Source organism: Arachis hypogaea, chromosome 4, assembly GCF_003086295.3.
Source record: "Arachis hypogaea cultivar Tifrunner chromosome 4, arahy.Tifrunner.gnm2.J5K5, whole genome shotgun sequence".
NCBI classification, from domain to species: domain Eukaryota; kingdom Viridiplantae; phylum Streptophyta; class Magnoliopsida; order Fabales; family Fabaceae; genus Arachis; species Arachis hypogaea.
The window spans coordinates 39,783,761-39,795,067 of record NC_092039.1 but is presented as its reverse complement, the minus strand read 5'-3'; the positions used below and the strand labels follow the sequence as shown (position 1 = coordinate 39,795,067).

Below are 11,307 nucleotides of genomic sequence, written 5' to 3'. Positions count from 1 at the left end.
GAATTTCTGAGGCCGAATTGCTACGCCGGTTTGGGCCATCAAATCTTGGGCAAAGTATGGACTATCATATATTGCTGGAAAGCCCAGGATGTCTACTTTCCAACGCCGTTGAGAGCGCGCCAATTGGGCTTCTGTAGCTCTAGAAAATCCACTTCGAGTGCAGGGAGGTCAGAATCCAACAGCATCTGCAGTCCTTTTCAGTCTCTGAATCAGTTTTTTTGCTCAGAACCTTCAATTTCAGTCAGAAAATACCTGAAATCACAGAAAAACACACAAACTCATAGTGAAGTCCAGAAAAGTGAATTTTAACTAAAAACTAATGAAAATATACTAAAAACTAACTAAAAGATACTAAAAACATACTAAAAACAATCCCAAAAAGCGTACAAATTATCCGCTCATCAATTGCTCCAAGGTATTTAGCAACTTGCTCTTTAGTGACATCATCATCCTCTTCAGAGGAAGAATACTCATCAGAGCTCATGAATGGCAGAAGTAAATTCAATGGAATCTCTATGGTCTCAGTGTGAGCCTCAGATTCCCATGGTTCCTCATTAGGGAACTCATTGGAGGCCAGTGGACGTCCATTGAGGTCTTCCTCAGTGGCGTTCACTGCCTCTTCCTCCTCTCCAAAGTCGGCCATGTTGATGGCCTTGCACTCTCCTTTTGGATTTTCTTCTGTATTGCTTGGAAGAGTACTAGGAGGGAGTTCAGTAATTTTCTTGCTCAGCTGTCCCACTTGTGCCTCCAAGTTTCTAATGGAGGACCTTGTTTCAGTTATGAAACTTTGAGTGGTTTTGATTAGATCAGAGACCATGGGTGCTAAGTCAGAGTGGCTCTGCTTAGAATTCTCTGTCTGTTGTTGAGAAGATGATGGAAAAGGCATGCCATTGCTAAACCTGTTTCTTCCACCATTATTGTTGTTAAAACCTTGTTGGGGTCTCTGTTGATCCTTCCATAAGAGATTTGGATGATTTCTCCATGAAGAATTATAGGTGTTTCCATAGGGTTCTCCCATGTAATTCACCTCTTCCATTGAAGGGTTCTCAGGATCATAAGCTTCTTCTTCAGATGAAGCATCATTAGTACTGCCTGGTGCATTTTGCATTCCAAACAGACTTTGAGAAATCAAATTGACTTGCTGAGTCAATATTTTATTCTGAGCTAATATGGCATTCAGAGTATCAATCTCAAGAACTCCTTTCTTCTGATTCGTCCCATTGTTCACAGAATTCCTTTCAGAAGTGTACATGAAGTGATTTATTTGCAACCATTTCAATGAGCTCTTGAGCTTCTGCAGGCGTCTTCTTCAGATGAAGAGATCCTCCAGCAGAGCTATCCAATGACATCTTGGACAGTTCAGATAGACCATCATAGAAAATACCTATGATGCTCCATTCAGAAAGCATGTCAGAGGGACACTTTCTGATTAATTGTTTGTATCTTTCCCAAGCTTCATAGAGGGATTCACCTTCCTTCTGTCTGAAGGTTTGGACTTCCACTCTAAGCTTACTCAATTTTTGAGGTGGAAAGAACTTTACCAAGAAGGCATTGACTAGCTTTTCCCAAGAGTTCACGCTTTCTTTAGGTTGTGAGTCCAACCATATTCTAGCTTTTTCTCTTACAGCAAAAGGGAATAGCATTAGTCTGTAGACCTCAGGGTCAACCCCATTAGTCTTGACAGTGTCACAGATTTGCAAGAACTCAGCTAAAAACTGATGAGGATCTTCCAATGGAAGTCCATGGAACTTGCAATTCTGTTGCATTAGAGAAACTAATTGAGGCTTAAGCTCAAAGTTGTTTGCTCCAATGGCAGGGATAGAGATGCTTCTCCCATAGAAGTCGGGAGTAGGTGCAGTAAAGTCACCCAGCACCTTCCTTGCATTGTTGGCATTGTTGTTATTTTCGGCTGCCATGGGTTCTTCTTTGAAGATTTCTGTTAGGTCCTCTACAGAGAATTGTGCCTTAGCTTCTCTTAGCTTTCGCTTCAAGGTCCTCTCAGGTTCAAGGTCAGCCTCAACAAGAATGCTTTTGTTTTTGTTCCTGCTCATATGAAAGAGAAGAAAACAAGAAAATATGGAATCCTCTATGTCACAGTATAGAGATTCCTTGAGGTGTCAGAGAAAAAGAAAAATAGAAGGAAGAGGTAGAAGAATTCGAACTTATCAAGAAAGATGGAGTTCGAATTATGCATTAAGCAGGAGTGTTAGTCCATAAATAGAAGGATGTGAGGGGAGGGGAAGAAATTTTTGAAAATTAAGTAAAAGAATTTAAAAACATGTTGAAAAAAACTAATTGATTTTCGAAAACTAAGAGTAGAAAAGAAATCAAGTGATTTTTGAAAAAGATTTTGAAATTAGAAATTAAAAAGATATGATTGAAAACTATTTTGAAAAAGATGTGATTAAAAAGATATGATTTAAAAGCTATGGTTTTAAAAAGATGTGATTGAGAAGATATGATTTGAAAAATAATTTAAAAAGATTTGATTTTAAAAATTAATGACTTGGCTAACAAGAAAAGATATGATTCAGACATTAAACCTTTCTCAACAGAAAAGGCAACATACTTGAAATGTTGAATCAAATCATTAATTGATAGCAAGTATTTTTGAAAAAGAAAGAAATTGATTATGATTGAAAAGATATGATTTGAAAAAGATTTGATTTTGAAAAATTTTGAAAACTTGAAAAAAATTTGAGTTAAAAACAGAATCTTCCCTCTTGTGCCATCCTGGCGTTAAACGCCCAGAATGGTATACATTCTGGCGTTTAACGCCCAAAACACTACCCTTTTGGGCGTTAAACGCCCAACCAGGCACCCTGGCTGGCGTTTAAACGCCAGTTTTCCTTCTTCACTGGGCATTTTGAACGCCCAACTTTTTCTGTGTAATTCCTCTGCTGTATGTTCTGAATCTTCAATTCTCTGTATTATTGACTTGAAAAGACACAAATTAAAAATTTTTATGGATTTTTAATGATGAGGAGTAATCAAAATGCGACTAAAATCAAATAACAATGCATGCAAGACACCAAACTTAGAAGTTTGTATACTATTGACACTAACAGATTGAGAATGCACATGAGAAACAACAAAACACTCAAGACAAGAGAATTTAAAGATCAGAGTAAGGAAATCATCAAGACTATCTTGAAGATCACTTAAGACACATGAATGAATGCAAGAAGAACAGAAACATGCAATTGACACCAAACTTTAAAATGAGACACTAGACTCAAACAAGAAATATTTTTGGATTTTATGATTTTGTAAATTTTTTTGGATTTTTTCAAAAATTAAGTGGAAAAGAAAATAAAGATATCAAAATTCTTAATGAGAATTCTAGGAATCATGCAATGTTAATCTAAAGCTTTAGTCTAAAGAAATTAGACATGGCTAGCCAAGCTTCAGCAGGACATTACATTCAAGAGCTAAATTGATGAGAATCAATCAGCTTTGGTGATGATAAGAACATCACCTTGAAACACTAGAATTCATTCTTAAGAACTTTGAAAAAAATACCTAATCTAAGCAACAAGATGAACCGTCAGTTGTCCAAACTCAACAATCCCCGGCAACGGTGCCAAAAACTTGGTGCACGAAATTGTGATCTCTACTTTTCATAACTCAAACAATCCCCGGTAATGGCTCCAAAAACTTGGTGCTCAATACCATGGTCTAAACATAATTTCACAACTTTGCACAACTAACCAGCAAGTGCACTGGGTCGTCCAAGTAATAAACCTTACGCGAGTAAGGGTCGATCCCACGGAGATTGTTGGTATGAAGCAAGCTATGGTCACCTTGTAAATCTCAGTCAGGCAGATTCAAATGGTTATGGATGATATATGAATAAAACATAAAGATAAAGATAGAGATACTTATGTAATTCATTGGTGAGAATTTCAGATAAGCGTATGGAGATGCTTTGTCCCTTCCGTCTCTCTGCTTTCCTACTGTCTTCATCCAATCCTTCTTACTCCTTTCCATGGCAAGCTGTATGTTGGGCATCACCGTTGTCAGTGGCTACAGTCCCGTCCTCTCAATGAAAATGTTCAACACTCCCTGTCACGGCACGGCTAATCATCTGTCGGTTCTCAATCAGGTTGGAATAGAATACATTGATTCTTTTGCGTCAGTCACTAACGCCTAGCCTTCAGGAGTTTGAAGCTCGTCATAGTCATTCAATCATTGAATCCTACTCAGAATACCACAGACAAGGTTTAGACCTTCCGGATTCTCTTGAATGCCGCCATCAATTCTAGCTTATACCACGAAGATTCTGATTAAGGAATCCAAGAGATAAACATTCAAGCCTTGTTTGCTTGTAGAACGGGAGTGGTTGTCAGGCACGCGTTCATAAGTGAGAATGATGATGAGCGTCACATAATCATCACATTCATCATGTTCTTGGGTGCGAATGAATATCTTGGAACAAGAATAAGCTGAATTGAATAGAAGAACAATAGTAATTGCATTAATACTCGAGGTACAACAGAGCTCCACACCTTAATCTATGGTGTGTAGAAACTCCACCGTTGAAAATACATAAGAACAAGGTCTAGGCATGGCCGAGAGGCCAGCCTCCCAAAGAGGGTTCAATCATAAAAACATGATCAAAAGATTCAAAGATCGAAAGACCTCAAGATCCAAAGATGAAAATACAATAGCAAAAGGTCCTATTTGTAGAGAACTAGTAGCCTAGGGTTTACAGAAATAAGTAAATGACATAAAAATCCACTTTCGGGCCCACTTGGTGTGTGCTTGGGCTGAGCATTGAAGCTTTCATGTGTAGAGACTTTTCTTGGAGTTAAACGCCAGCTTTTGTGCCAGTTTGGGCGTTTAACTCCCATTCTTGTGCCAGTTCCGGCGTTTAACGCCGGGCAGTTTTCAGCTGATTTGGAACGCCGGTTTCGGCCATCAAATCTCGGACAAAGTATGGACTATTATATATTGCTGGAAAGCCCAGGATGTCTACTTTCCAACGCTGTTCAGAGCGCGCCAATTTGGCTTCTGTAGCTCCAGAAAATCCACTTCGAGTGTAGGGAGGTCAGAATCCAACAGCATCTGCAGTCCTTTTCAGCCTCTGAATCAGATTTTTGCTCAGGTCCCTCAATTTCAGCCAGAAAATACCTGAAATCATAGAAAAAGACACAAACTCATAGTAAAGTCTAGAAAAGTGAATTTTAACTAAAAACTAATAAAAATATAATAAAACTAACTAAAACATACTAAAAACATACTAAAAACAATGCCAAAAAGCATATAAATTATCCGCTCATCAAATATGAATTGATTTAACTACATGTAAGATTTATATATGAGTGAATAAAATTAGAATTGCATGACTCATTTAAGTAGTTGCATTTAGATTAGAATTGCATTGCATGGCATTCCACCACTTCAACTTTACTTTTTACCTTGGATATAGCATGATTGTTTAAGTGTGGGGAGGTTGATAAACCCATATTTTGTGATATATTTTGTGCTTAGTTTGAGTGATTTATTCAATCCTTCACCCACTTATTCATATTAACTGCATGGTTTTACTTTCCCTTCCTTATTATGGGATGTATGTGAAAAACATGTTTCCTATGCTTTAAAATTAATTATTTTAATTACCCTTTATTATCATTCGATGCCATGGTTAGTGTGTTGAGTAGTTTCAGATCTTCTAAGGTAGGAATGACTCAAAGGATGGAAAGAAAACATACAAAAATAGAAGGAAAGCACAAAACGGAGTTTCTGAAGAAACTGGCAGCGACGCGACCGCATGGACGACGCGGCCGCATGCCAAGCGCGAAGAAGCAGCGACGCGGCCGCATGACTGACGCGACCGCGCACCTAAAGAAGAACACCTATGACGAGGCCGCATGACTGACGCGACCGCGCGATAAGGAAAAATCCAATTGATGCGACCGTGTGACCCACGCAGACGCGTGACAGAGGCCACGCACCAGAAATTGCAGAAAACGCTCATAGCGAGTTCTGAAGCTCTTTTTGGCCCAAATCCAAGTCCAGAAGGCATAGACCAGAGGTTATGAAGTGGGAGAATGCATCCATTGAGGGGAGCCTCGAATTTTAGTCACTTTCCATGATTTAGGTTTAGTTGGAGAGAGGTTCTCTCCTCTCTCTTTAGGATTAGGATTTAGATTTAGGATTTTATTTGCTTGAGGATTATCTTTTTATCAGGTTCAATATTCCTTTTTCATTACTTGTTTTCTCAATTTAGTTTATGAATTCTTCTATGTTACAGATTACTCTTTCGAATTAATGTTATTTGAGGTATTTCAGTTAATATTGCCTTCTTTTATTCATGTTATTGATTATTCCCAATCTGAAGACATTTTTATTCCAGTAGATTTAATTCCTTTTCCCTTTGGTCTTGGTTAAGAAATCAGTAACTCAGGAGTTATCTTAGCTCAACATAATTGATAACTGTTATCTTTGCTAATTGAACTGAACTTCAATAATCCCAACCTTTTCTTAGGAAATAAATAGGATTCGAAGGTCAAACTAATTAGTCCCTTGACTTTCCTTTGCTTTAGCAAAGGTTAACTAAGTGGAATTAAGATTCAACTTTTATTATTATTAATAAGAATAACTAAGTCTGGACTTCCAATTTCTCATACCTTGCCAAAAGGGTTTGCTTTACAGTATTTATTTATTTTAATTGCCATTTACATTATTTGCCATATTCATTCCTCATTCTCAAACCCCAATTTACAATCTCCATAACCAATAATAAGAACACACTTCCCTGCAGTTCCTTGAGAAGACGACCCGAGGTTTAAATACTCGGTTATCAATTTTAAAAGGGTTTGTTACTTGTGACAACCAAAACGTTTGCACGAAGGGATTTCTGTTGGTTTAGAATCTATATCTACAATGCGACTATTTTTATAAAATTCTTTACTAGCAAAAATTCTAACGTCAAAATGGCGCCGTTGCCGGGGAATTGCAAACGTGTGCCTTATTATTGGTTATTGTAAATATTTTTCAAAAAACAAAAAAAAATATTTTTCTTTTACTTGTTTATTTGTTTTCTCTCTTCCCTCTTATTTCTGATATCTATTATGAATTCTCACCCCTCTCGCTTTGAGTTTGGTTCTAATTTTGTTGCAAGGAATGGAAGCTATAACAGGACTATGCATCAAGGTCTAAGCAATCAAAGATGGATGGAGCCACAAGGATCCGATCAACCCTTTAGGCAACAACATCCTCCTAGATATCATGGACAGAGACCATTTTACAATGCATGCCCAATTGATAGATTTGGTGGACCGCCTTGTAACCTCCAATAAGCCCTACCCTGTGCTCAGAGACCATCCTCTCGACATAATTTCGAACCACCACACTCACAAGCTTCCTTTCACCATTCGCCACCATATGATCCTTATCCACCTCAACACCAATCCAATTACTCCCAAGAACCACCACTCCCTTATGCACCATGTCCATATCCATCAAGCCAAGAATTACAGGTTCGCTTCAAGGAATCAGTAAACCAGTTCAATGCAACCCTTCATCAACTGGAGCAAGCAATAAATCAATTATCTTCCAGACAATCAGACACTCAACAGACTCCCATGGCTTCATGTGGAGAATCTAATGAAGAACGCAGCATGAAGAAGACACTAGAGACTCCAGTGGACAGCATAGAGCATAAATTCGTACTAGAACAAGTAGAGGACGCTGTCATTGTAGAAGAAGAAGAGTTGGTTGAAGATTTAGGAGATGCTGAACCTCCTAGGAAATATAGAGTCATGGAAGACCCCGTCAAGGATGTTACAATTGACGCTAAAGAGGGTGTTGCACAGCCTCCAATGCAGATATCTTATGAAGAACTGGACGGAGTAACTCAAGACGTATGTTTCCTTGATGATGATAGACACCAGTCAAGTCCTCCTAGTGATGAACTTGCATCCGCAAGTGAATTCTTTGAGATAGAAGAATCTTCCCCAAGTGAATACGAAGATGATGCAGCGGTCGACTTTTCTCAACCTCCTAATTATGACTCGAGTGATGAGGAAGATATGGAAGACTTTGACCAGGACATGGCTGGAATGGAAAAGATTTGCAAAGAAGTGGAGGAATTCACAGAAGACCACAAGGGAGTAGAGCTTGCAGAACCACTGGAAACACCAATCCCAAGGCCATTACCACCAATTACAGATTTCAAGTAGGTAAAATCCTTAGCTTTTATCTTTACTTTTCCACTTGAATATGGTTTACTTGAAACAGATGGCCAGCTTAGAGCTCTCTGCGGCTTTAAAAGGAAAAGGGAAATGACTCGCACTCAGTGATGGTATGCAAAATTCAATGAGGTTTCACACTTCAATTTGAGGTGCAGGAATTGGTGTCAAGCTCAATCTAAAGGATCTTGGAAGTTATTTGGTCACTGCAGTGAGAATTTGAATTACTCATCGCCCGGCTGGAACGATGTAGATCAAGACAAAGACGGGTGTAGAAGAAAAGTTTGGGATCCTGGAGTCTATTCTGACATTCAACACTCCGGGAGCCTGCAAGCCTGTTTGAACTCACACAAGGGCTTTACGTACTTTGTTTGGGACCTCGGAGGATGCTTGCATTCCAAACACTGGTGGAGATTTCTGGACGAATTCAAGCACAAGCCACCATAACAGGAAGCTCATCAAATGTCCAACTTAAAGACTCTAACTAAAAGTGCTAGGTAGGAGACAACCCACCATGGTATGATCGTTCTTGTTTCCATTTTATTTCGTTTTTGTTTATTATATATTGTTTATTTCTATTGAACCTGGATGTTATTCATAACATTTTTATTTAGCACTGCATACTGCATAATTACATACCTATATATCGAAAAAAAAGGCGTGCGACGCGACCGCATCGATCATGCGATTGCGTCAGTTGCGACAAAACACCTTCCACGCGTCCGCGTCATCCACGCGGTCGCCTGACCTGGAAATCGGCGTAAAGATCCAACGCCCAGAAAGTTGGGCTGGAATCGTGTGGCCATTGTGCGTTTCGCACAAAATGAACCACGCGGTCGTGTCTCTGACGCGACCGCGTCACATGCACAAACATTAATCCCACGCGACAGCGTGAGCGACACGATCGCGTTGCATAGATTGCACAACCCCCAACAAGGAGACAGAGAGTTGCGCTGACACGACGCTGAAATCGTGCGTTTAGCACAATTTCAAGCGACGCGATCGCATGCCTCAGGCGATCGCGTCATCCCCTCTTTTATCCGTTCCATGCGATCGCGCGATCCACACAATCGCGTCACCCCTATTCCACCCCAGCCACGCGACCGCGTGCCCCATGCGATCGCGTGAACCCAAATTCGATTACACACTGTGACGCGAAACCCTACCCATTCGCGCGTCCCTCCCCAAACCCTTCTCCTCCCTCTCTTCTCCCCAACCACCCAACCACCCAGCCACCACCACCGGCCACCGCCGCCCCCGTCGACCACCCAGAACCCACCGCCACGCCACTCCCTTCCTCCTTCCCCTGCTTCTTCTTCTTCTTTCCCCTTCTCCCTCCACCGCTGCTGACCCCCCGCCGCGATAGCCACCCATCGTGCCACCCTCCTCCGCCGCGCCAGACACCACCACCACCATTCCCCAGCCACCTCTCTGCCTCAATCTCCTTCATTAGCCTTCCAGGTTTCGTAAAACGTCACCCTTCTATCCATTCGTAGTTACTTCATATTTTTCTATTTATGTTCATATTTAGGCTAGTTAGATATGCATGCTGTAGTGGATTCTAGGTTGTTAAGTAGCCTAGGATGTGGTTAGTGGATTTAGGCCTGATAATTCTGCTGTTCGTGTTTCTTGCTTTATGATTTTCGTAATTCTGATGATTCTGCGATGTTGCTTTGTTCATATGCTGTACTTTCTTGTTTCATGCTGCTTTTTACATTGCCTTCTTCATGTTCATACTCCTTATATGTGATTACAGCTATGTTTTAATTTTCATTCATATGAACTGTTTTGTTGATGTTTATTTTCCGGGATAATCCAATTTTAGCCATAATGCTGCCCAAATTTTTGTAAATTGTTTCCATTCATGTCTTGGTTTTTGCATTTTCAACTGTGCTTTCCTTAGATTTCACCAAACCAATTCATGAATGCCAGGGAACGCATTCTTATTCTCTTTGATCTCCTGGTTCCTAAATTGCATTTTTGATGTTTGATTCCAATTTTTGCTATTTCTATATCTATCTGAATTAACATCCCCTTGTTTTCCTTGTTTGATTATGAGTTACCTGTAGCTTCTAATTATGAATGCTTGTAACCTAGAAACTTATCCTTATGCCACTTACCTCAACCCATTTTTCACTAACCCACTAATTTTCACTTCCTAAACTCTTTTTCAATTCTAACCAAACTAACCTTTTAACACATCTCTTCTGGTTTTTCACTTTCTTTTAACTTTCTAATCAAGGTATACTGATAATTTTTCCTAATTAACATGCCTTCTATTACATTATGGATTGTGCATATCTTTTCTCGGATTTCAACTCCTATACAATCTTTAATGCACATTGCTTAACTCAATTTTCATTCTTTTATTGCCCCTTTACCACTATGTGCTTATTTTATTATGTGCCTACCTGTTTTCCTATTCACATTATATCCTTGATTTCTGTCTTTCGGGATGTCTGACACTCAAAGAAAGGGAAAAAAAAGGCAACTACTGGTAAACGAAAAAGAGGTGAATCCTCTATGTCTCTCATGAAACTTCTGCATGATGACTCCTAGCGGGACAAGCACTTTACCGCGTAGGAGAAGGCTGACCAACTCCTCCCTGCCAATGATCCAATCAAGTTTGCAAACTGGTACTGTGAGCTGAAGTTTCCTAAGGTTGCTACCTCCAGAAACCTGTACCTGGAGAGGATTTGAAAATCCCAGAAGAACTACAGCAGCACACCTCCGATCAGATCAAACAAAGAGGCTGATTCTTCTTAGAGCGAAACTTGACTGAGATAAATGCTTCCTGGGTAAGAGAGTTTTACTGCAATTACTTCAAGACTTCTCTGGATGTCGTGCACCTTAGAGGGAAACAGATACCGGTCACTGAAGAGGCCATTAAGGATATTTTGCAGCTTTTGCATAAATCCGATCAGCCTTATGGGTACAAACAGGCTGAGGAGGACATGCGTTTCATGAAGTTTGATTGGGATGCTGCCAAGGCAAAGATAGCCCTTGACCCGACTGTTCCATCGGAAATGGGTCAGGACACCACCATGCCTAAGGGAATCAAGCGGATTTACTTAAATGATGAGGCTCGGCTATGGCATCAGATCTTGAACAA

At 39.9% G+C, this 11,307-nt stretch overlaps 1 non-coding gene across 1 annotated transcript; it reads left to right on the top strand.

Moving 5' to 3' along the window:
* Window positions 1–1,403: 1,403 nt before the first annotated feature.
* LOC112799058 (small nucleolar RNA R71) lies at window positions 1,404–1,511 on the top strand. Its single transcript, XR_003200645.1, has one exon. It is a non-coding gene; the product is annotated as a small nucleolar RNA R71 (small nucleolar RNA).
* The last annotated feature ends 9,796 nt before the right edge of the window (window positions 1,512–11,307 follow it).